The 25716-nt window shown below is 44.2% G+C and overlaps 1 protein-coding gene across 1 annotated transcript in view; it reads left to right on the top strand.

The window, feature by feature from the left end:
- Positions 1 to 25716, top strand: part of SDK2 (sidekick cell adhesion molecule 2) — a 655374-nt gene that overhangs the window by 427122 nt on the left and 202536 nt on the right. The gene's annotated exons all lie outside the window — the stretch shown is intronic.

The raw sequence follows: 25716 nt of genomic DNA, 5'->3' as shown, positions 1-25716 counted from the left end.
AGATGGAGCTTGACGTACCGGCTCAGGAAGTCTATTCCAGGCATATGGTGCAGCAAGATAAAAGGAACAGAATCTGGAGTTAGCAGTGGAAGAGAAGGGTGCAGATAAGAGAGATTTACCCAGTGAACGGAGTTCCCGGGGAGGAGCGTAGGGAGAGATGCGAGTGGAGAGGTACTGAGGAGCTGCAGAGTGAATGCATTTATAGGTCAATAAGAGGAGTTTGAACTGTATGCGGCAATGGATAGGACCACTGGTCTGATCCAGTATGGGTATTCTTATGTTATAGTTGTTCCTTCGAATGACTTATATTCTTATATTATGTTCTTACTTGTCCATGATCAATAAACCTTCTTGAAGCATCAAGTTTATTTTCCCTGGTCTCTGGAGTCTGAGGTCCTTTTCCCACTACCTTTTCACTTTTACTTCTACTAGCCTTAGTGGTGGCCAGTGAAAAATAGTAACGAGAGCCCTTACTGCTTCCTATTTAGGAGACACTAAGGGCTCACATACAGTGGTGGAAATAAGTATTTGATCCCTTGCTGATTTTGTAAGTTTGCCCACTGACAAAGACATGAGCAGCCCATAATTGAAGGGTAGGTTATTGGTAACAGTGAGAGATAGCACATCACAAATTAAATCCGGAAAATCACATTGTGGAAAGTATATGAATTTATTTGCATTCTGCAGAGGGAAATAAGTATTTAATCCCTCTGGCAAACAAGACCTAATACTTGGTGGCAAAACCCTTGTTGGCAAGCACAGCGGTCAGACGTCTTCTGTAGTTGATGATGAGGTTTGCACACATGTCAGGAGGAATTTTGGTCCACTCCTCTTTGCAGATCATCTCTAAATCATTAAGAGTTCTGGGCTGTCGCTTGGCAACTTGCAGCTTCAGCTCCCTCCATAAGTTTTCAATGGGATTAAGGTCTGGTGACTGGCTAGGCCACTCCATGACCCTAATGTGCTTCTTCCTGAGCCACTCCTTTGTTGCCTTGGCTGTATGTTTTGGGTCATTGTCGTGCTGGAAGACCCAGCCACGACCCATTTTTAAGGCCCTGGCGGAGGGAAGGAGGTTGTCACTCAGAATTGTACGGTACATGGCCCCATCCATTCTCCCATTGATGCGGTGAAGTAGTCCTGTGCCCTTAGCAGAGAAACACCCCCAAAACATAACATTTCCACCTCCATGCTTGACAGTGGGGACGGTGTTCTTTGGGTCATAGGCAGCATTTCTCTTCCTCCAAACACGGCGAGTTGAGTTCATGCCAAAGAGCTCAATTTTTGTGTCATCTGACCACAGCACCTTCTCCCAATCACTCTCGGCATCATCCAGGTGTTCACTGGCAAACTTCAGACGGGCCGTCACATGTGACTTCTGGAGCAGGGGGACCTTGCGGGCACTGCAGGATTGCAATCCGTTATGTCGTAATGTGTTACCAATGGTTTTCGTGGTGACAGTGGTCCCAGCTGCCTTGAGATCATTGACAAGTTCCCCCCTTGTAGTTGTAGGCTGATTTCTAACCTTCCTCATGATCAAGGATACCCCACGAGGTGAGATTTTGCGTGGAGCCCCAGATCTTTGTCGATTGACAGTCATTTTGTACTTCTTCCATTTTCTTACTATGGCACCAACAGTTGTCTCCTTCTCGCCCAGCGTCTTACTGATGGTTTTGTAGCCCATTCCAGCCTTGTGCAGGTGTATGATCTTGTCCCTGACATCCTTAGACAGCTCCTTGCTCTTGGCCATTTTGTAGAGGTTAGAGTCTGACTGATTCACTGAGTCTGTGGACAGGTGTCTTTCATACAGGTGACCATTGCCGACAGCTGTCTGTCATGCAGGTAACGAGTTGATTTGGAGCATCTACCTGGTCTGTAGGGGCCAGATCTCTTACTGGTTGGTGGGGGATCAAATACTTATTTCCCTCTGCAGAATGCAAATAAATTCATATACTTTCCACAATGTGATTTTCCGGATTTAATTTGTGATGTGCTATCTCTCACTGTTACCAATAACCTACCCTTCAATTATGGGCTGCTCATGTCTTTGTCAGTGGGCAAACTTACAAAATCAGCAAGGGATCAAATACTTATTTCCACCACTGTATTTAAGTCAGGGTTATTCAGTGCTTCCACACTCATTCTCCGCCCTTACATTTATTCCGAGATGAGTATGGATACCTAACTGAAGTGTATTCCACTGTTGTGGGTTGAGAAAGTTACAAGATTTGGCACAGACTCAGTGGAGTCAGCAACAATCAAAAATACTGCGTCACTGTTCCGTAGAGAACTATGAAAATTGATAAAGGAAGAGACCATTGTGATGTAGGACTGTTTACAAATGTGAATTCATAGCGCAAGAACAAGTGATATGTATTAGTTGCTTAATTGTATAAGATGCATATTATAGATTTTGGGTATGAGAAAACCATCCGGAGTTAAAACATGTTTGATATAAGATGGAATGATTTTTAGGTATACGGTGTATGTGGTTGATTGGAGTGAATGGATTTGAATGCGATTGGGGATTCTTAGATAACAAGGGTGATGTAGTAATGGTAAAAGATAGTGTAACATAGTAGATGACGGCAGAAAAAGACCTGCACGGTCCATCCAGTCTGCCCAACAAGATAACTCATATTTGCTGCTTTTTGTGTATACCCTACTTTGATTTGTACCTGTGCTCTTCAGGGCACAAACCGTATAAGTCTGCCCAGCACTATCCCCGCCTCCCAACCACCAGCCCCACCTCCCAACCACCGGCTCTAGCACAGACCGTATAAGTCTGCCCAGCATTATCCCTGCCTCCCAACCACCAGTCCCGCTGCCCACCACCGGCTCTGGCACAGACCGTATAAGTCTGCCCAGCACTATCCCCGCCTCCCAACCACCAGCCCCGCCTCCCGATCTTGACTAAGCTCCTCAGGATCCATTCCTTCTGCACAGGATTCCTTTATGCTTATCCCACGCATGTTTGAATTCCGTTACCGTTTTCATTTCCACCACCTCCCGCGGGAGGGCATTCCAAGCATCCACTACTCTCTCCGTGAAAAAATACTTCCTGACATTTTGCCCCCCCCCCCCCCCCCCCTTCAATCTCATTTCATGTCCTCTCGTTCTACCGCCTTCCCATCTCCGGAAAAGGTTCGTTTGCGGATTAATACCTTTCAAATAGTGGTTTAATAAAGATTTTGTAATAATTTGCAACAGTTGTTGATGATTGTAAATGTGTATTGGTAAAACTATTTATTGAGAGTGAACTTAAAATTAGAATTGTGTTGATGAATATTCATTGTGGATATCCTGAAAGCCTGACTGGTTGCTGTGCCTCCAGGACCAGGTTTGGGAACCATTACACTGGAGGAATGCATTACCTAACCTGTTGCATTGGAGAGATGCAGAGAGAAGTCATCTGATCTGATGTGTTACCTCACCTGCTGCATTGGAGGAATGCAGGGGGGGGGGGGACAGCGTTTGAACTGATGCATTGCCTAACCTGTTTCACTACCATTTTCGTTAGGCCTTCAGGAATAATGGGTTCAAGCCACTATCATGAATCCTGGCTTGGAGCCTGGCGTTGGAATGGACACACGGCAGGATCCTGCATGGGATGTGGCCCTGCAGTGCCATCTAAAGGTTCTTCATGGCAATATAGAAACCCGTTTCTAGAGAACAAAAATGAGCTATTTTCCTTTCCAGAACAGGATCTGAGGGGTAAAAGTATATTTTATGTTTCTTGGATGCCTTTAAAAATCTTCTGCTACCTTGGTGTCTCCTGGGGAGGGGCAGTTGCCAGCACCTGACATCAAACAGCGTTTTCCTGGTTCAGTTCTGCTGTGGCAGTGAAGGGAAGAGTGACACGGGCTCTAATTTTTCCTACTTACAATTTTCCCTGTTTTGGATGTGGAAGTGCTCCTTGTACGTCCACCAGTGACCTCTGTGGCAGAGGAACCGACCAGCATTTCTTTCTCTGTGACTGTGTATTCCACTCCTTCCTTCTCTTTGGAAGTTGCTTTGTAAATGGAGAATATGGTTCTGTACGGAATGGATTTTTTTTTCGAAACATTATGATTGGAAATCGTTGTAGAATTCAGCTTTGAAGGCTACGGTATAACAGACACGGTGCTACATTGGTTCAAGGGTTTCTTAGCTGACAGGCCTGATCAGGTGAAAATGAAGGGAACCAGAACGCTCCACAGGGCTCACCTCTAGCTCCCCTATTGTTTAATATGCTAATGATTTCTTTGGAAGTGATGTCAGAGACATTCAGCTTTAGCTCATTCATCTATTCGGATGACATCACTATTGACATCCCTTTTAAAGGGGTTATTTCAAGCCAGTGGCGTAGCAAGGAGGGCTGCCACCCGGGGCGGTTCGCCGTTGCACCCCCTGCTCGGCGCATCAACACCCCACCCCCCCCCCCGACCCAGTGCCTACCCTCCTCAGCTCCCTCCAACCAGCTCCCGCACCCTACCTTTAAAGAAATCTCAGAAGCCGTGGCGAGGCGCAGCGCCTCGCGCCTGCATGTAAGAGAAGCGTGGATGCTCATCGGGCCTTCCCTCACGCTGTCTGTCCCGCCCTTGCGGAAATAGGAAGTTGCGTCAGCGGAGGGCGGGACAGACAGCGTGAGGGAACAGAGAAGGCCCGATGAGGATCCACGCTTCTTTTACATGCAGGCGCGAGGCGCTGCGCCTCGCCACGGTTTCTAAAATTTCTTTAAAGGTAGGTTGCGGGAGCTGGTTGGAGCCGGAGGGAGCTGAGGAGGGTAGGCACTGGTCGGGGGGGGGGGTGTTGATGCGCCGAGGGGGGGGTCATCATGCTGCACCTGGGGGTGGGGAGCTGGCAGGGAGCACCCCCCCCCCCCTGAGCTGACACCCGGGCGGACCGCCCCTCCCGCCCCCCCCCCCCCCTTGCTACGCCACTGTTTCAAGCATATTATGAAGCGTTGGCCAAGCATTGAATTGCTTGGAATATTTATTTATTTATTTGTTACATTTGTACCCCACATTTTCCCACCTATTTGCAGGCTCAATGTGGCTTACATAGTGCCGTGAGGCGATAGCCACCTACGGTGAAGAAACAAATATACAGTGAAGTTATTTACAATGAAATATATATGAACAGACACATCAGGGAATCACAGAGAGGGAGGTTATATAACATCTAAATTAAAGCTGAATGTAAAACTAAATTTGTATTAATTATTCATCCGTGTAAGTCAATTTCTGACGATGAGGTGGTAGTTCAAGGAGTTCGGGGCCCTTTTACTAAGCCTCGTAGGCTCCTACGCACGTCAATTTTCAGTTACCGCCTGGCTACTGCATGGCCCTTGCGGTAATTTCACTTTTGACATGCATCCACTGCGCACACCAGAAAATATTTTTATTTTCTGGTGCGCGGGCGGTAATCAGACGGTAATCAACATTTTATGTGCGTAGACCATTACCGCCCGGTTACCGCGTGAGACCTTACTGCTAGGTCAATGGCTGGCAGTAAGGTCTCAGACCTAAAATGGACGCGCGGCAATTTCCATTTTGCCGCACATCCATTTTCTGCAAAAATTTTAAAAAGGTATTTTTTACAGGTGCGCTGAAAAATGAGTCTGCGTGTACCATTTTTCAGCAGGCCTTTGTAAAAGGTCCCCGGCTTAGATACAAATTAGAATCTCATTTGAAAATTCTGAGGATTTTCTCGGCTAAACATCTCACCTGTAAACATCATGTGAATTTGCTGGCTGCAGAGATATTTAGGTTTCTTTGGAAGTGAAGACGAGTTAGGTCTTGCTTTGAAGTCAATGTCTTTCCATTAATCATGTAGACATTAGTGTTAGGGCACCTGGAGGGGCATAATCGAACGCGGATGCCCATCTCCATGGGCGACTATCTCCTAGGTCAGGTCCGTGAAGGGGCGGGACAGACCGTATTTTCAGAAAAAATGGGCGTCCATCTTTTGTTTCGATAATGCGGTTGGTGCCGGGCAAATGCATCGCATTTGGGCGGATTTGAGCTGGGCGGTATCGGTTTTCAGTGATAATGGAAACCGAAGGCGCCCAGCTCAAAAACGAACAAATCCAAGGCATTTGGTCGTGGGAGGGGCCAGGATTCGTAGTGCACTGGTCCCCCTCACATGTGAGGACACCAACCGGGCACCCTAGGGGGCACTTGTAAAAAGTAAAAAAAAAAAATTAAAATACCTCCCAAGTCCATAGCTCCCTTCCCTTGGGTGCTGAGCCCCCCAAATCCCCCCCAAAACCCACTGCCCACAACTCTACACCATTACCATAGCACTTATGGATGAAGGAGGCCACCTAGATGTGGGTACAGTGGGTTTTGGGGGCGGTTTGGAGGGCTCCCATTTACCAGCACAAGTGTAACAGATAGGGGGGGATGGGCCTGGGTCCACCTACCTGAAGTCCACTGCACCCACTAACAACTGCTCCAGGGACCTGCATACTGCTGTGATGGAGGTGGGTGCGGCATTTGAGGCTGGCATACAGGCTGGCAAAAATAAGTTTTTAAAGTTCTATTTTTTGGTGGGAGGGGGTTAGTGACCACTGGGGGAGTCAGCGGAGGTCATTCCCGATTCCCTCCGGTGGTCATCTGGGCAGTTGGGGCACTTTTTGGGGACTTGTTCGTGACAAAAAAGGGTCCAAAAAAGTGACACAAATTCTCGCTTCTGGCACCCTTTTTTTCCCATTATCGGCCGAGCGCGCCCATCTCTCCTCGGCCGATAAACACACCCCAGTCCCACCTTCAGCACGCCTCCGACACGCCCCCGTCAACTGTGTTTGTTCCCGCAACAGCCTGCAGTTGGAGGTGCCCAAAATCGGCTTTCGATTATACCAATTTGGGCGCCCATGAGAGAAAGGCGCCAATCTCCCGATTTGGGTCGAAATATGGGCGTCTTTCTCTTTCGAAAATAAGCTGGCTGGACTACTGTAACTTCATTTGTGTTGCTTGTAATGCATCAATTCGCCAAAGAATATAGCAGCCAGGCTTATATTTACATCCACTAGGTTTGAAAGTGCTACATTGGTTACCGGTGGAGGCTCAATCGGCTTTTAAGCTTTGTTGCTTAGTGTTTCTAATTTTATATGGTCAAGTACCTAAATATATGACATCACTAATCATTGTGTATAGGAAGATCTGTGTCATAGGTTCAAGACAGGACTGGACTCTTCCATTTCCTCCCCCCCCCCCCCCCCCAGTCCCCCAGGGCCTGACATGAATTTTCTCAGTCATTTTCTTATTTGCCTGCATATTGGTGGAATAAAATACCACGTAATATTCATGCCGAAACTAACTATCCCAGTTTTCGTAAGATCTTAAAAACCTGGCTGTTTCATAGATTTACAAGTTGATAATTTCGTATTCGATATCTACTGACTTTTGAATTTATGTTGATCTAGGGTATACCCTATTCTTAATTGTAAGACGCTCTGATCAAACGTTTTTTTTATGTCCGGCCTGTAAATGGTATCTTTAATGTAATGTAAATGTAAAGAGATCAGTAAAGCTTGGTCTGTTTTCAGAACTTTCTATTTTAGGTCACCTTCTCTTTGACACGTCATCTTCTCTTAGTTCCCTCTTTCCTCCTTCTCCATATTCTGTTTCAAAATATAAATGTCTTCAGCAATCTCTTATATAATCTGTGACCCCAAAAACAACTAATGAGATCAATCTGGGATGGCCAGACTCTTGTCACTGCTTGGGCACCTCTTTCTGAGCAGGATGGTTGAGCCCAAGATGTTGATTTGATCTGCATCGTGCGATTCATGCCACTCTCGTTTCTCCTCTTCCTGCCAGTCATAGGATTTCAAAACTATCTGATGGAAATAAGGGGAACGGCTCCTTCCGGAGCCTGCCTTTAACGAAGGGGTTAGCGAACCCCCTTTTTTGAACACGCCCAGGAGAAGCAGTGGTCGCTGTGTTAGCGGCTCACGTCAGCGTCGGGCAGGAAGGGGAGGGGAAGCGATGACGAATGCCCAAGAACTGGGTTGATTGGTTAGCATTTCATAAACGCATTCCTGCTTGGAAAGGAGGGGGGGAGGTATCTCTGTCACACACACACTCTCTCACACACTCTCTCTCTTTCTCTCACAATCAATGTCTTTCTCTCTCTCACTCTCACACACTGTCTCTCACACACTTTATGTCTCACACTGTATCACATTCTCTCTATGTGTCACACAGTCACCCATACACTCTCTTGGTCTCATACACTCAGTCTCAAAGAGAGTCTGTGTCTCACACACACTCTCTCTCGCACACACTGTATCTGTGTGAAACACATTCTCTCTCGCACACACTGTATCTGTGTGAAACACATTCTCTCTCTCTCACACTGTGTCTCACATACGCACTTGCACACACTCTCATTCTCACACACACACACTCTCTCTCACACACTCTCTCTCTCTCTCACAGTCAATGTCTTTCTCACTATCACACACTGTCTCTCACACACTCTATGTCTCACACTGTATCACATTCATTCTCTATGTGTCACACAGTCACTCATACACTCTCTTGGTCTCATACACTCAGTCTCAAAGAGAGTCTGTGTCTCACACACACTCTCTCGCACACACTCTCTCTCTCTCTCTCTGTCTCACACACACACACAAACTCGCACATTCACTCTCTCTCTCACACACAGTCACTCTCACATACACTCTCTCAAACATACACACTCCTAGGAAAACCTTGCTAGCGCCCGTTTCATTTGCGTCAGAAACGGGCCTTTTTTACTAATATATATATATATATATATATATCCTTTCACCCGGCGGTGAATGGTAGGCCTTTGTTATCAACTTAAGCCTAGAGGTGTAGACTTGGGGGTTTAGTTAACTTGCCCTTGCTGTATGGCGGGGCAAGGGGCAAAGGTATTTGATAAGGCTTACTGCGGTCACCTTTCTGCAGATGGCAGGTAGCCCAGTGTCCTTTCTTTGGTGAATGTTAGCTCGGGTAACTGGTTTAGAGACCACCAATAAATGAAGTTGTGGCCATGTTAAATCCAATAAATGTTTTGATTTTTGAAAAAGGTTATTTGGTGTTTTGTTGTTGAGTGAATGGGGGGGGGGGGGGAACAAGTCTCCCATCCCTCGTTAAAAGATGATTCACTGCAGTTCAGACTCTGTTTCTGAATAATTAAAGCTCACCTTTCTAATCAAGTTTTTGTTTAATTGACCGTATCCACCAGCTTTCTGTTATCGTCTGCTCAGATCTATTATTATGGTTTCATATATTCTTATGACTAATCTGCCAGCTGTTTTTAGCAGTATTACTGTGTTTGTGCTGATGTTTTGGGGTCTCTGATGTGGTTATTTATTCGGTTTTATGCTATGATTTTTGCTGTGTTGCAACCCACTCAGTTTTTGTTCAGAAGAGCGGAATATAAATGGTGTATCTGTAACTAAGATAAAGTTTCCCTTAAAAGTGTTGTGTTTAAAAATAATGTCAGATAGCTCTGGGCTGCCTTTGAAAGCATTCAATTTCAGCAGCGGTCCCAGCTCCTTTTCATAGCTATTTTTCTGGTCTGCTAAATGGGCGGAATGTGAACGGTGAAAGCGAGGGGTTATTACCGGTCTGTGCCCTCTGCTAAGAGACACCACAGGGAGGTAAAACTGGAAGGTAATGATCAAGAGTAAATGAGATTACTACACATTACATTGCAACCTCCATAAGTAACTGCTTTGCCTTGACAAAAAAAATTAGCGGATTTTACAATTGGAGGAAGAGGAAAAGAAAACCGAATTCGGGAGTCGTAAGAGGTTCATGATTCACAGAGCCGCGAAGGCTGTCTGCAGAACAAAATATCCCTCAAGTGCATGAGTCCCTGCCCCCCATGGACATTGCTGTGTTTGGGCTGTCTTTGTAATAGGGTGCACTGTCCTCCCCAAATAACCAGGAATTAAAGAGCACCCCAAGAAACCCTGGGGCCCTTTTACTAAGCCACATAAGCGTCTCTGCGCGCCCAACGCGCAGCAGTTGAGTTACCGCCCAGCTACCGCGTGGCCCTTGCGGTAATTTCACTTTTGGCATGCGTCCGCAAAATATATTTTATTTTCTGGCGCGCGTCAGCTACTTGCGTCAAGTGGCATTTGACGCGCGTAGGTCATTACCGCCTGATTACCGCATGAGACTTTACTGTTAGGTCAATGGCTGGCGGTAAGGTCTCAGACCCAAAATGGACGCGCGGCAATTTTCATTTTGCTTGATGTCCATTTTCGTCAAAAATTTTTAAAAGGCATTTTTTTTTTTACAGGTGCGCTAAAAAAGTGATTCTGCGCATGCCCAAAACACACGTCAACAATACCGCGGGCCATTTTTCAGCGCACCTTAGCAAAAGGACCCCGCTGGCAGTAATAGAGCAAGCTGGAAACAGTTGCTGTGTGCGATGCATATAACATAGTGATGCATTTGAGGTTCAGGAGGTTTTGGGACTGGACCAACCTGCATCAAAAATGACAGTGGTAACCACTGTACGGAGAGAAAGTTGGATGGGCATTCAGACAGACATACTTCAGCAGTGACCTGAGAACCACAGAAGCCAATGTCACTCCTTATGACTGAGCAAGTCACTCAACCCACCAGTGCCTCAGGTACAAAGAGGCCAATGCAGGAAGCCATGCAGTAGAGTCACAGGCTGATGGCTGAGTTCACGGCTTCTACTGAAAGATTAATCCGAAAACATTCCGCAGCAATGCTGTATGCTCATGAAATGCAAATATAAACACGCGTAGAACTTCTGCGCTAAACAGGGATTCCTGGCCGGCACATGCGCACAGGGGTTGTGTGGTAAGGGCGGTTTTACTGTGCATATGACCAAAGAAAACCGAAAGTGCCAGCACACACCCGCACACATAACATTTTTGGGAGGCTAACATTTTTTTTACAGAACAGCAACATTCTGGTTCCTGTGCACATGTGTTCTGGCAGTTTCATTTAGAGTGGAGGAGTAGCCTAGTGGTTAGTGCAGTGGACTTTGATCCTGGGGAACTGAGTTCAATTCCCACTGCAGCTCCTTGTGACTCCGGGCAGGTCACTTAAGCCTCCATTGCCCCTGGTACAAAATAAGTACCTGAATCTATGTAAACCGCTTTGAATGTAGTTGCAAAACACCACAGAAAGGCGGTATATTAAGTCACATTTCCATTTCCCTTATGACATCACAATATCAGAAGTGAGCCAAGTATCGGGCAATCGGGCAATCAAGCCATTGTGACATCACTGATGAGGTTGGCTCTTATTGGTGGAATGAGTGGAGGAGTAGCCTAGTGGTTAGTGCAGTGGACTTTGATCCTGGGGAACTGAGTTCGATTCCCACTGCAGCTCCTTGTGACTCTGGGCAAGTCACTTAACCCATTGCCCCTGGTACAAAATAAGTACCTGAATATATATGTAAACCGCTTTGAATGTAGTTGCAAAACACCACAGAAAGGCGGTATATTAAGTCCCATTTCCATTTCCCTTTCCTATAATAAATTGCAACCCAAAAATGGCAGGCTATACAGTATATTTACTGCATACTGAATTTAGTTAATCACTCTTTAAAGTGTGTGCAGGAAAAGACTTCAGTGTATATTCAGGTCATTGGAGCCAACACTGTGGGTGCTTGAGCACCCCCAATATTGAGAAAATTCCTTGTATGTGTCCAGGGAGGGTTCATTTCCATTGGGCTCAGCACCCCCAATAATTTTGAAAAGTTGGCTCCTATGATTCAGGTATAATCTTCTTAGCTATTGACAAATTAAAGGAATACTGATTAGTGCCCATCACAAGTCTAAAAAACCTCCACCTCCTTCATATTATTAATTAATTGTATGTTTTTCAGATTTCTTATTTATAATGTCCCAATGTCTTCTCCAAAAGATATAATACTCTATTAATAAACTTCAAAATTACTCCCTTATTTTTCTTACTCCTGTTACTCTGTCTTATCTATCTATATGTTTCATCTTTGCTTACACCCTTTGCTGTCTTTTAAAATGTTTTATAGTGATTGTGTTGACATTTATTTATTGGGATTTATTAACTGTCTTTATGAAGAGATTCATGTAATGTAGCAATACTATGGTATAACAAAAGAGAGGGAACAAAGTACAAACTAAAGTCCAAACAAAAAAACAGCACCACGGGCCTTTAAAATGGAACAAAGTTCTTTAATGAATGAGCCTTGACCCGACACGGGCCGTGTTTCGGTGACTAGCACCTGCGTCAGGGGTCTACATAAAATACAAAACATAGAAATAATATATTTTTAAAAATTGTTAACATATAATGAATAAAACCAAGAATTAAAAATAATATTTAGACTCATCAAGCATACATATATAAGCCTATATAAACACCTAAAGCATTTAATATTTTAACATTGTATTTAATAATTTAACATTCTCATATATTATTATATAGTAATTTGAAAATAAATGGATAATTAATCAAAACAAAAATGGTAATGGTAACTCACCACAGTGATGACGTGGAAAACTTGGGGAATAACTCGAATATTTTCATCTACAATATTCTACAATATTCCTTACTTTTGGACAAAAAAATTTTCATATATTAATATATGTTTAAAATGCTTATTTTAATTATTAATAATATATTTTATATGGCCTTTCTATAAAATATATTATTAATAATTAAAATAAGCATTTTAAACATATATTAATATATGAAAAATTTTTTGTTTTCCACGTCATCACTGTGGTGAGTTACCATTACCATTTTTGTTTTGATTAATTATCCATTTATTTTCAAATTACTATATAATAATATATGAGAATGTTAAATTATTAAATACAATGTTAAAATATTAAATGCTTTAGGTGTTTATATAGGCTTATATATGTATGCTTGATGAGTCTAAATATTATTTTTAATTCTTGGTTTTATTCATTATATGTTAACAATTTTTAAAAATATATTATTTCTATGTTTTGTATTTTATGTAGACCCCTGACGCAGGTGCTAGTCACCGAAACACGGCCCGTGTCGGGTCAAGGCACATTCATTAAAGAACTTTGTTCCATTTTAAAGGCCCGTGGTGCTGTTTTTATGTAGCAATACTATGCCATACTTTGTATTGTTGATTGAATTTTTTTTTACTGCTGTAAGTGTCTATTGCTTATGTTTGACTTATTTTTGCTGTGCACCGCCTTGAGTGAATTGCTTCAAAAAGGCAGTAAATAAATCCTAATAAAATAAACAAATAAATAAAATCCATTGATGACTTACCTACTGCACTGCACTGACAGATGTCTCTAAAATCTTAAGAAAATGCATACTGAAACTAAAACAATCAATATTATTTTCTAATCAAGATCCCTGAAAAGCTGAAAAATGGAATGAGTAGAGCGTCAGTCTATAGGGCCTTTGGGGTCAAGTGGACCCATGTGTTTGGTATGTTATGAATGTTTCACTCAAATTGCAATTTCTTTTTGCTTGATGATCTACAAAAAAATAGCTCAAGCATTTTTTTTTTGTCTCTACTGGACTACAGCAATGTCTTGTATTTGGGTTTTTCCAAAAACACTTTGACCCAATTACAAATGCTTCAAAATATGGCTGCAAAGCTTATTTTATTTAGGTCCAAATTTGATAGATACACTCTTCTATTAAAACAATTATATTGGCTACCAGTTGCAGCCAGAATTTAATTTCAAGTTCTTTTGTCGGTCATAAAATCTTGTATGGCCTAGGGTCAGCTTATTTATCTTCATATTTGAAGACAACGATCTTCTTATTTGACTCAATTGACTTATGTTAATAAAGTAGGGTTATCTCCTACCTCAGATTTTAGGTTGAAAACAACATCTCGTAGACTATTTAGTGGGAAGATACCAGAATACTGGAGTGCTTTACATAGTAACATAGTAGATGACAGCAGAAAAAGACCTGCACGGTCCATCCAGTCTGCCCAACAAGATAAACTCATATGTGCTACTTTTTGTGTATACCCTACCTTGATTTGTACCTGTCATTTTCAGGGCACAGACCGTATAAGTCTGCCCAGCACTTTCCCCGCCTCCAAACCACCAGCCCCGCCTCCCACCACCGGTTCTGGCACAGACCGTATAAGTCTGCCCAGCACTATCCCCGCCTCCAAACCACCAGTCCCGCCTCCCACCACCGGCTCTGGCACAGACCGTATAAGTCTGCCCAGCAACATCTCCGTCTCCTGCCACCGGCTTTGCCACCCAATCTCGTCTAAGCTCCTTAGGATCCCTTCCTTCTGAGCAGGATTCCTTTATGTTTATCCCACACATGTTTGAATTCCGTTACCGTTTTCATTTCCACCACCTCCCGTGGGAGGGCATTCCAAGCATCCACCACTCTCTCCGTGAAAAAGTACTTCCTGACATTTTTCTTGAGTCTGCCCCCCTTCAATCTCATTTCATGTCCTCCAGTTCTACCGCCTTCCCATCTACGGAAAAGGTTTGTTTGCGGATTAATACCTTTCAAATATTTGAATGTCTGTATCATATCACCCCTGTTTCTCCTTTCCTCCAGAGTATACATGTTCAGGTCCGCAAGTCTCTCCTCATACGTCTTGTAACGCAAATCCCATACCATTCTCGTAGCTTTTCTTTGCACCGCTTCAATTCTTTTTACATCCTTAACAAGATACGGCCTCCAGAACTGAACACAATACTCCAGGTGGGGCTTTACCTGTAGCATTGTGTTCGGAAGGCAATCAGATCTTTCTAGTAGCCGCATTTTCAGATGATCCACCAGCATATTATTGTAAACCACTCAGTTGTAAATATAATGGGCAATCTATCAAATTAACAAATGAAATTAAATCCTGCAAGGGGGCAAATGGATGGGGGGGGGAGGCTGGAAATAGTGCTTGCTTCGAGAGTGGTCGATGTGAATGAGGTGGACCTAGCAATAGTCAGATGATGCGTGTGTCAGAATTAGCTTGCTGTTGGCTGGACAAATGGAGGCTCACTTTCAAAGCATGTAGACTTATTTATTTATTTATTTATTATTACATTTGTACCCCGCGCTTTCCCACTTAAAGCAGGTTCAATGCGGCTTCCGTAATAATATGGATTACAGAGTATTGATAGAGAAAATATAAGTTAATTATATCAGAGTAAATAAGAGAGATAGGTAGGTAGAGATGGGGAAGGGTGAAGGGAGTAGGAGAGGTATGAGCCAGGGGTAGATGAGCATTGAAGAAGGGGTAGAGGAGGCAGGAGGGGATGGGACACGGGAAAAGCATTGGGAAAATTTGGTGGGAGATGTAGTCTGAGTCATTGTCTTCTGGATGTGTGTTGGGTAGATGGGTTACAAAATGACTTACAAAATTACATATGTTACTATGAAACTTTGTAAGTCTATGTGCTTTGAAAATGAGCACCATTGGTCTAGAAGAGTCACTCTATATTGTGTTGTGTTGAGGTATAGGGGGTAGTTGGCCAACCAAGCTCTGCCAAGTAGGTGTGACATCTAGCTACTTGCCATAAAATGATAAAAGCCTGGCATTTAACACGACAATAATAAACCTGGAGGGGCCACCACATTGATTTAAAGGCAGTTGCTCTATTGTCACCTAAAATTTAAATCCAGACCTCTGATACCTATCTAAGGTTCTTTCTGTCAGCCACACATTATACTTTGCTATGATCTGAATGAGGGGCACCCTAGCATCATTCCTTCCTCTGGTATTTGAAAAGCCCATTTCCCTAAATCCTGCCAAGTCCTATGTGCAGTAACTGAGGTTGGCACTATGTGTCCATCTCTGATAGAAGATCCAGACAGTAGCAGGTCTACCAGGTTAAGCCACTCGATCATAATTAATTAAGCCAACCATCCCTGAAGCATCACACCAGAATGAAAATGAAAAAAACATTGTGTGTAATTTACCTACAAAATAATATTCGTTCTCAATTTAAAAGTGGCTCTTTCTGTTACTGCCTGATTTCGCAGTGTGATGGGCTCGAGGTTTTAAAGCTACAAATTAAGATCAGAAATAAGCAATTGTGTTTGTCATTCAGCCATGGCGCGTTTTAACTAATCCGCTGTGTCCGGCTCTGCTGTGTCTGAGATGGATCAGAAGAGCTTCATCCCTCTCCGTCATTGTCCTCTGAGAAGGTCATGGGAGAAGGTTGCTTACCGAGATACAGGTGGCCATTGCTGCCTTTGGTTTCTTGAGGTCCCATCGGCTGGAATTCTTTTGCAGACGAAGGGGTCCTTTTACTAAGGTGCGCTAAAAAATGGCCTGCGGTAGTGTAGGTGCGGGTTTGGGGCACACGCAGAATCACTTTTCAGCGCACCTGTAAAAAAAGGCTCTTTTTACATTTTTGCCAAAAATGGACGGGCGGCAAAATCAAAATTGCCACACGCCCATTTTGGGTCTGAGACCTTACCGCCAGCCATTGACCTAGCGGTAAAGTGTCACATGCTAACCGGGCAGTAATGACCTACGCATGTCAAATGCCACTTGGCATGCGTCCGTTACGCGTGGCAGAAGATAGAAATTATTTTTCAGACGCGCGAATCGGACGCGTGCCAAAAAGAAAATCACCTTAAGAGCCAGGCGTTAGCTATTTTGATGCACATGGGGCGCGCTTAGACGCTTACGTGGCTTAGTGAAAGGACCCCTGGATAAAGGGTAATTATACTCCAGTAATTTATTTGCAATTTGTCAGTCCATGTTAGTGTTTAATAACTGTGGAATAGCAGGAGTTTCTTTGTCATAGCCGTTTTATCAGAAGGAGTATTTGTGATTGTTGAATATTAGCTTTGTTGAGGAGAAACAAAGATGGAACTGATCTCACAATAAAACTGGGCTTTATTTCTGGTTTTCTCACTCTCGCTACTATTTTTTTGGCAACCCGGGGTCAAATCTGGGCAGCCTGGCGGAACTGGCTTTAGTTTAACTTTCCGATTGTGGAGCCGTCTGAAAATATCAGCCATCAAATCACTTAAAAAGATGTGTGAGACGTAGACTACTACTACTATTTGACATTTCTAAAGCGCTACTAGGGTTACGCAGTGCTGTACAATTTAACATAGAAGGACAGTCCCTGCTCAAAGAGCTTACAATCTAATGGACAAATGTAGATCTTCATCAACACAACAAAGAAAGCTTTGTGAAGCAGGGCCGCCGAGAGACTGGACCGGGCCCGGGGCAAGGCCATCCCCGGGGCCCCGCACTCGCCACCCCGCCCCTGCCCCCACCCCCCCAAGGTTGCCGCAGCCACTGCCCCCCTCCACCCCCCGAGATCACCGCCACCGGGCCAGGCCCCCTGCATTGAAATCACAGTCTCACCTCCATGAAAGCAGCGCTGCAGGCAGCAGAACGCCTCCCTTCGGCCCTCCTTCCCTCCTTGTGTTCCACCCTCGCGGAAGTTACATCAGACGAGGGCAGGACACAGGGAGGGAAGGAGGGCCGAAGGGAGGCATTCTGCTGCCTGCAGCGCTGCTTTCACGGAGGTGAGACTGCGATTTCAATGCAGGGGGCAGACGGTCGACAATGGAGGGCGGGTGGGACTGCGGCGCCGGGCCCCCCTTGGAGGCCCGAGCCCGAGGAATTTTGTTCCCCCCTGCCCCCCCCCCCTCTCGGCGGCTATGTTGTGAATCCATAAGAATTTTGCAGACTTCTTGACTTACGGGGCTCTTTCATTAAGGTGCAGAAGCAGATAGCACATGATTTAGTGAGTAGTAACTGTTAGCGCACGGCAGCAGTAACAGCTGTGAAAAAGAAAAAATGGGGGATGACCAATCTCATTCCAACACAAGGGTAACTGATTTATTTTTAAAAAAAAAAAAAAAAACGAATACAAATGTGAAACGAAGTCTATTTTATTGACAGTAACCCTGTTAGATTTAATAGACTCGACGCAGTCCTGCATTTCGGCGTGAAAGGCGGGAGTCACAAGCAATTCAGTCTAGTTCATAATGCAAAGATACAAGTCTGTACAAGGATACCAGTCAATAAGTCCAAACAAAAAAATGCAAATTTATTTATGTATTTATTTATTAGGATTCATTTACCACCTTTTGGAAAGAATTCACTCAAGGCAGTGTAGAGCAAGAATTGCCTTTTTGAAAGAATTTACTCAGGGGTCCTTATACAAGCTGTGGGAAAAAGAGCCCTGCGTTAGCGGCGGGGGCCATTTTTCCCACGCGCCAGGGCCCTTTTTAGCACAGCGGGTAAAAAAAAGCCCCCAGACACACATGGCCATGCGGTAAGAGAACTCATACCACATGGCCATGCAGCGGGGAGCCCTTACTGCCACCCATTGAGGTGGTATTAAGAGCTCCTACACTAACCAACGGTAACCAGGCAGCGTGCGGCAATGCAAGATTACCACCAGGTTATCGCCACACAAGCTATGTCCGGGGGTTTCTGTTTCTTCTGGAAATGGCACACACTCGGTGCAGGACTACTGCCAGCATGTTAGGCTTCTCACGGAAACACTGGGTTTGTGAGCCCTTGCACCACTGCCGTGGAGCGGCAGTGGCAGGCAAAACCACCCCCAAACCATAGACAAGGCAGAACAGGACTGGAACCCCGGACTGGAGTTGCAGCTGAGGCAAACAAGCTGGAACAGGCAGAGCAGGAACAGCTAGATTTCACCTGCGCTTGACCGCCGTTCCCCAGGAGTTGAGCCCCTGGGTGCAGGCAGCCGGCAGGGCTTACAGGACAGGGCAGGAACTGGATACTAACAGGATACGCACAGGGTCTAGAATACACAAGGGAGGCTAGGCAGAATACTAGACTAGGATCAGACAAACAATACCACACTAGGTAGAAAGCAGACAGGCTCAAGAACAAGGACTGGAAGCTGCCAGGCAGCCACTAAGAAAGGAACACAGACAGGAAAGAGTCAGGACTAAAAGCTGCCAAGCAGCCACTAAGAAAGAAATACAGACAACCAAGAACTAGACAAGGAATACAGACCAGAAACAAGACTAGGAAATAAGCAATAAAACCAAAGCTACACACAGACTAACTAGGACCTTAGGCGATGCAAAGGCAAACACAGAAGTTTCCAGGTGGTTAATAAAGCCCATCAGCAGCTGAAGTTCAGCTGCAGGAATCACAAGGCAGCTACGGGTGCTGTTCAGGCACAAAAAAGAAAAGCAAGTCTGGCAGCCTGGAAGATCCGGACTGGACTGGGCTGAAGTCTGGAACGTGTTGACAGTCCATAGCAGCCACCGGTTCTGGCCACCAGAGGGCAAGGTGAACACAGACAAGGAAACAGTCACCATCGTGACATAGCAGCCATGTTGGGCCGGCAGTAGTCCTGGAAGAGCTGATTCACTTGATTTGAAACTAGTAGAGTCCTGTCAGTTCACACCAAATCTTTGCTAAATCTGATTGAATTTCCCCCCCCCCCCCCCCCCCCCCCGATTTTCTACTGAAATTGCAACACATTGCACCATAGGAATATGGAGAAAATCATAAAATTCCATCAAACTCAAGCCAAGGTGGAAATTTGCCTGGCTCTGTTCTGACCTCCAGTTCTTTCTAGTGCTGAGATGGACAGGAGGGGGGATAAGTGTGTTTGTTGCGGCGTTGTGCGAGAGTGCTCGGCGTTGTGAGGGAGCACTTTGCACTACTCTTCATTCTCAATACTCCCCATCAGGAGAGCCAGATGTATTTGTACATAGGCTCTGACTTGTTAAATTAGCATTCAGGGAGAATCAAATATTTTAATCAATAAGCCAACTTGAAAATAAACTTTGCAAAGAGAATATTGGTTTACACCTACAGTTTGTATTTGCTCAAGGGACCATACTACGAATCACAATTTGATGCCTGTCACACTTACTTATAAAGCTTTCACTGCTAACCTAACAAGAAAGTGAAGAATGAGTCTTGGATTATTTCACACTGTGACCTTATTAACTGTGTGGTATCTTGCAGCTGAGTGATGTGCTAAAGGGTCCATATCACACATCAGCACCTCTGTTAAATAAACCATCCAGAAATCTGGACCAGCAGACAGCTTTGCTCTGGATACACAAGACCTTCGTAAGTGATAAGGGAAGGCTCTGTGGCATTTCAGAGCTCCTTGCACAGTGGTCAGTGTTGTGAGATATTGAGTTACTAAAAATTAGTTACTGTAGTTAATTATTTTCTTGCAGTAATCAATAAAGTAGTTAAATACTTATTCACTATCCCATTAACTGTACTTAATTACTTTTGAAGAGTAACTAGCACAATGTGAAATAACAGAGGATGTGGTTGGCATGAGTTGGTCAAACCTCCTTGGAATAAGCATCAAGAGATGAAGTTATGCAATATTCTCTTTGGGATTTTGCTCACACCTTCTTCCGTAGTAGGTCAAGATGAGTTACATTCAGGTACACTGGGTATTTTCCTGTCCCTGGAAGGCTGACAATCTAAGTCTGTACCTAAGGCAATGGAGGGTTAAGGACTTGCCCAAGATCACAAGGAGCAGCAGTGGGATTTGAACCAGCCACCTCGGGATGTCAAAACCTGTGCTCTAACCACTAAGCCACTCTTCCACAATGTATAAGATGGATATTTTACCTCTTCACATAGCATAAGGTTTTTCCTATAAGTATTCTTGGATGTGGTATTGGTAAAGAAAAAGCAATTTGTGGAGGAGTGGCCTAGTGGTTAGAGCACCGGTCTTGCAATCCAGAGGTGGCCAGTTCAAATCCCACTGCTGCCTCTTGTGATCTTGGGCAAGTCACCTAACCCTCCATTGCCTCAGGTACAAACTTAGATTGTGAGCCCTCCTGGGACAGAGAAATATCCACAGTACCTGAATGTAACTCACCTTGAGCTACTACTGAAGAAGGTGTGAGCAAAATCTAAATAAATCAATAAATAAAGATTCTAGTATTCTAAAGAATAACAAGATTCCATGCAGAATTTCAAAGTGTAGCAACATTCCATCTAGAACCCCAAAGAGTAACAAGATTCTTTGGGGTGGAGGAGTGGCCTAGTGGTTAGAGCACCTGTCTTGCAATCCAGAGGTGGCCAGTTCAAATCTCACTGCTGCTCCTTGTGATCTTGGGCAAGTCACTTAACCCTCCATTGCCTCAGGTACAAACTTAGATTGTGAGCCCTCCTGGGATATAGAAATATCCAGAGTACCTGAATGTAACTCACCTTGAGCTACTACTGAAAAAGGTGTGAGCAAAATCTAAATAAACTAGTTACTCTAAGCAGGTGACTGTAGTCAGTTACTTTCCTAAATGAGTAATTAATTACTATAGCTAATTATTTTAGCTGAGAAGTAACTAGTACCAGTAATTAATTACTTTTGAAAAGTAACTAGCGCAACACTGATGATGGTTCAGTCTTAGTGTTGGATGGACACATAATGGGGGCACATGAGAGACACTAAATTAAAAAAAACTGCATTATATTTTTATATTTCAAAAGCTAAAGTGGTTAGAACATCCAAACTATCCTCAGGTCCACCTCTTATAAACATTTTAGCACTAAGGGGGTCTAAGGAAGGGATCCTCAGAAGCTTAGCCGAGATTGGGTGGCGGAGCCGGTGGGGGGAGGCGGGGCTGGTGGTGAACCGATACTCTCATATCACCCCTCTCCTCAAGTCGCTTCACTGGCTCCCAATCCGCTACCGTATATAGTTCAAGCTTCTCCTATTGACTTTCAAGTGCACTCAATCTGCTGCCCCCCATTACCTCTCTATCCTCCTCTCCCCGTATGTTCCCACCCGTAACCTCCGCTCTCAGGACAAATCACTCCTATCTGTACCCTTCTCCACCACCGCTAACTCCAGACTCCGCCCCTTCTGCCTCGCAGCACCTTATGCCTGGAACAGACTTCCCGAGCCCATACGCCATGCGCCCTCCCTGCCCATTTTCAAGTCCTTACTCAAAGCCCATCTCTTCTCCCTTGCTTTTGGCGCCTAACCACCTTCCCCATTCATGATACCTACACTGACTACATAGTTTGTTACCTTTAGATTGTAAGCTCTCTTGAGCAGGGACTGTCCCTCCTCATGTTTAAACTTGTACAGCGCTGCGTAACCCTGGCAGCGCTATAGAAATGCTAAGTAGTAGTAGTAGTAGTAGTTGGAAGGCGGGGCTAGTGCTGGGCAGACTTACACGGTCTGTGCCCTGAAAATGGCAGATGCAAATCAAGGTCAGGTATACACAAAAAGTAGCACATATGAGTTTATCTTGTTGGGCAGACTGGATGGACCGTGCAGGTCTTTTTCTGCCGTCACCTACTATGTTACTATGTTATACTAAAAATATAGAAATTAAAGAGATATCAAACCAAGAGCATCGACTGCATCTGATTATAGAAACATCAATGTTGTTTATTGAGGATTATCAATAGAAATCAAACAAAATAAAACATGGAAAAGAAAATAAGATGATACCTTTTTTATTGGACATAACTTAATACATTTCTTGATTAGCTTTCGAAGGTTGCCCTTCTTCCTCAGATCGGAAATAAGCAAATGTGCTAGCTGACAGTGTATATAAGTGAAAACATTCAAGCATTACTATGACAGTAAAATAGATACCATTGGAGATTCTACATGGAATGTTGCTACTATTGGAGATTCTACATGGAATGTTGCTACTATTGGAGATTCTACATGGAATGTTGCTGCTATTGGAGATTCTACATGGAATGTTGCTATTCCACTAGCAAAATTCCATGTAGAAGGCTGCGCAGGCTTCTGTTTCTGTGAGTCTGACGTCCTGCACGTACGTGCAGGACGTCAGACTCACAGAAGCAGACGCCTGCGCGGCCACGTTGGTGATCTACAAGGGCCGACTTCTACATGGAATGTTGCTAGTGGAATAGCAACATTCCATGTAGAATCTATAGAAATCAAACAAAATAAAACATGGAAAAGAAAATAAGATGATACCTTTTTTATTGGACATAACTTAATACATTTCTTGATTAGCTTTCGAAGGTTGCCCTTCTTCGTCAGATCGGAAATAAGCAAATGTTCTAGCTGACAGTGTATATAAGTGAAAACATTCAAGCATTACTATGACAGTCTGACAGGGTGGGAGGATGGGGATGGGTCGGAGGTATGCATGGGGACATCAAAGCATATCATTGAAATTCTAACAGGATGGGTGTGGATAGGTGAGGGGAGGGTGATCAACAGAGACATACAGCTTTATGGTTTATTGAGGAAAAAGGCCTCGAGAAGGCCCCAGCCTAAACTTGGCTTCGGGGACTGGACTTCATCATCATTGGCCAAAAAAACCTCTTTTATGTAGCTTGTCTATTGAAATAAATTGTTTAATAAAGTTACTTAGCTTTCATAACTGTCTTTTTAGCTTGTGCGGGTCTGCTTCACTTCACGACCACAACCTACGATAGCCGCCGTTTCGGAAACCTGCCTCAGGGTTCAGTGGTCCGTGTGTTACCTCCGCACTAATCAAGCTTCTCGAGGCCTTTTTCCTCAATAAACAACATTGATGTTTCTATAATCAGATGCAGTCGATGCTCTTGGTTTGATATCTCTTTAATTTCTATATTTTCAGTCTATCTAGAAAAGAGATAACCTCTCTATATATTTTTAGATTATACTATGTTATACTAAGCTATGGTAGAATTTTTAGCTCATGGTAGAAATCAGCTGGCAGTAAACGCCGAGACGCCCAGCGTCTCGACGTTTACCGCCAGCTGATTTCTACTGCAAGCTATAAACCTCAAAAGCTCCCAAGGGATTCTAAACAAAATATGGAAATTCAATTGTTATCATCGTATTGGTACATCTAGTAATGAAATAAAAGCCAATTAAGTAAAATTTTAAAAATGGCCTTTTTTACAGGTGCGCTGAAAATGAATCTGCACGTGACCAAACCACACACCTACCCTAGTGCAGCCCATTTTTCAGCTTACCTTCTTTTTTTTAACTCCATTTTTCTGTCTAAGCCATGTCTCTGTGTTATTGTATTTTGCCATGAGGTTTTTCTCCACAAGTTGACTGGAGTTTTTTTTTTTTTTTTTTACCTGATTGGCTTTTATTTCATTACTAGATGTACCAATCCGATGATAAAAGTTAAGTCCGCATATTAGAGGAGATATTTTGTTTAGAATCCTTTGGGAGTTTCTGAGGTTTGGTTCATTAATTGCTAAAAAGTTTATAAGGGGTGGACCTGAGGATGGTTTGGATGTTCTGACCACTTTGGCTTTTGGTACATGAGAAACCCATGCTTGCAAAGCATCCTTGTAACGGTACAGGAGTGACCGCCCCCCCCCCCCCCCCCCCCCCCAGACACAGGAGCGCTGTGCTATCAGCCAGTCATAGAAAGATTCCAGTACAGCCATAGCCATGGCAACTGAACGGGGGCTCGATTTCCCAACCCTTCCTGAAATGATTTGTATGCTGTGGAATACAATTCCCGTCCACAGCAGGAGTACGAACAGCAACTGTGCAGAGGAAAAAAAACAAACATTAAGAAACTGAAAAAAGGGTCTGGCTAGGTCTCTGTCAGTAATCACCTTTTCATTGCTTCTGAGAATGCTTTCATATTGCTTGGTTCCTGTTCTCTGCATAGTAAAGAAAGCCTGGGAATAGCGGGATGTCAAAAAAACTGCCCCCCTTAGGGATGCAACCTTAGCTTACCCAGGCCAACCCAAACAGTCTGATCCAAACCTGGTTAGATCCCGTTGCATGCAGGGCGCTCTAGTTCTTTTTCTGAGCCAGCATTCTCCTCCTCCTTTATACCTCCAGGTCTTTCGGAACCAGCACTGGACTCAGCATTGTGACCTTCTCCCATACATTCTCCTGTTTTATAGAGAGGTGTGGTAGCCGTGTTAGTCCCAGTGGCGTAGCCAAAGGTGGGCCCCAGTGGGCCCAGGCCCACCCACTTTGGTCTCAGGCCCACCCAGTAGCAGCACACCTATGATGTGGCTGGCAGGGATCCCCAAGCCCCACCAGCCAAAAACTCCCAACGACTGTCCCTCCTGCGTACCTTGTAAATAGCAGATCATCGCCTGCAGCGAGAAGTAACTGATACATACTGTTCGCACCGGCCCCACAGCCTTCCCTCTGATGTATTACTGATTATGCGGAAACAGGATGTTGCCTCAGAGGGAAAGGCTGTGGGGCCAACATGAGCAGTGTGTATTAGCTGCTGCTTGCTGCCAGTGAAAATCTGCTATTTAGAAGGTATGCAGGGGAGGGGGATATTTGAGAGACCATATGGAATGCAGGTGAGAGAGAGTGGGGCCAAATCACTTGTGGGACAGGGTGGAGTTCTTCTGCCCACCCATCTTTGGCCCAGGCCCACCCAAAACTACGCCCCTGGTTAGTCCACTCTTAAAGGTTATCAATAGAAATCAAACAAAATAAAATATGGAAAACAAAATAAGATGATACCTTTTTTATTGGACATAACTTAATACATTTCTTGATTAGCTTTCGAAGGTTGCCCTTCTTCGTCAGATCGGAAATAAGCAAATGTGGTAGATGACAGTATATATAAGAGAAACATCAAAGCATTGCATTGATAGTCTAACAGGATGGGTGTGGATAGGAGAGAGGAGGGTGATAAACAGAGAAATACAACTTTATGGTCTATAATGGGCTAGAAAACCCAGATCCTTGTTAAGTCCTGTCTGTTGGGTGTCAAAATATTCAATCATTCTGACTTCAAAGGTCTTACGTTCCTGTATTGTTTTAAACTTACCTTTCAGGATTCTTACTATGAAATCACTGGTACAGTGTCCTGGTCTTGTAAAGTGTTGGCCCACAGGGGT

The sequence above is a fragment of the Microcaecilia unicolor genome, chromosome 6 (genome assembly GCF_901765095.1).
Source record: "Microcaecilia unicolor chromosome 6, aMicUni1.1, whole genome shotgun sequence".
In the NCBI taxonomy this organism is placed as follows: Eukaryota; Metazoa; Chordata; class Amphibia; order Gymnophiona; family Siphonopidae; genus Microcaecilia; species Microcaecilia unicolor.
This window is presented reverse-complemented; position numbering and strand designations above follow the sequence as displayed.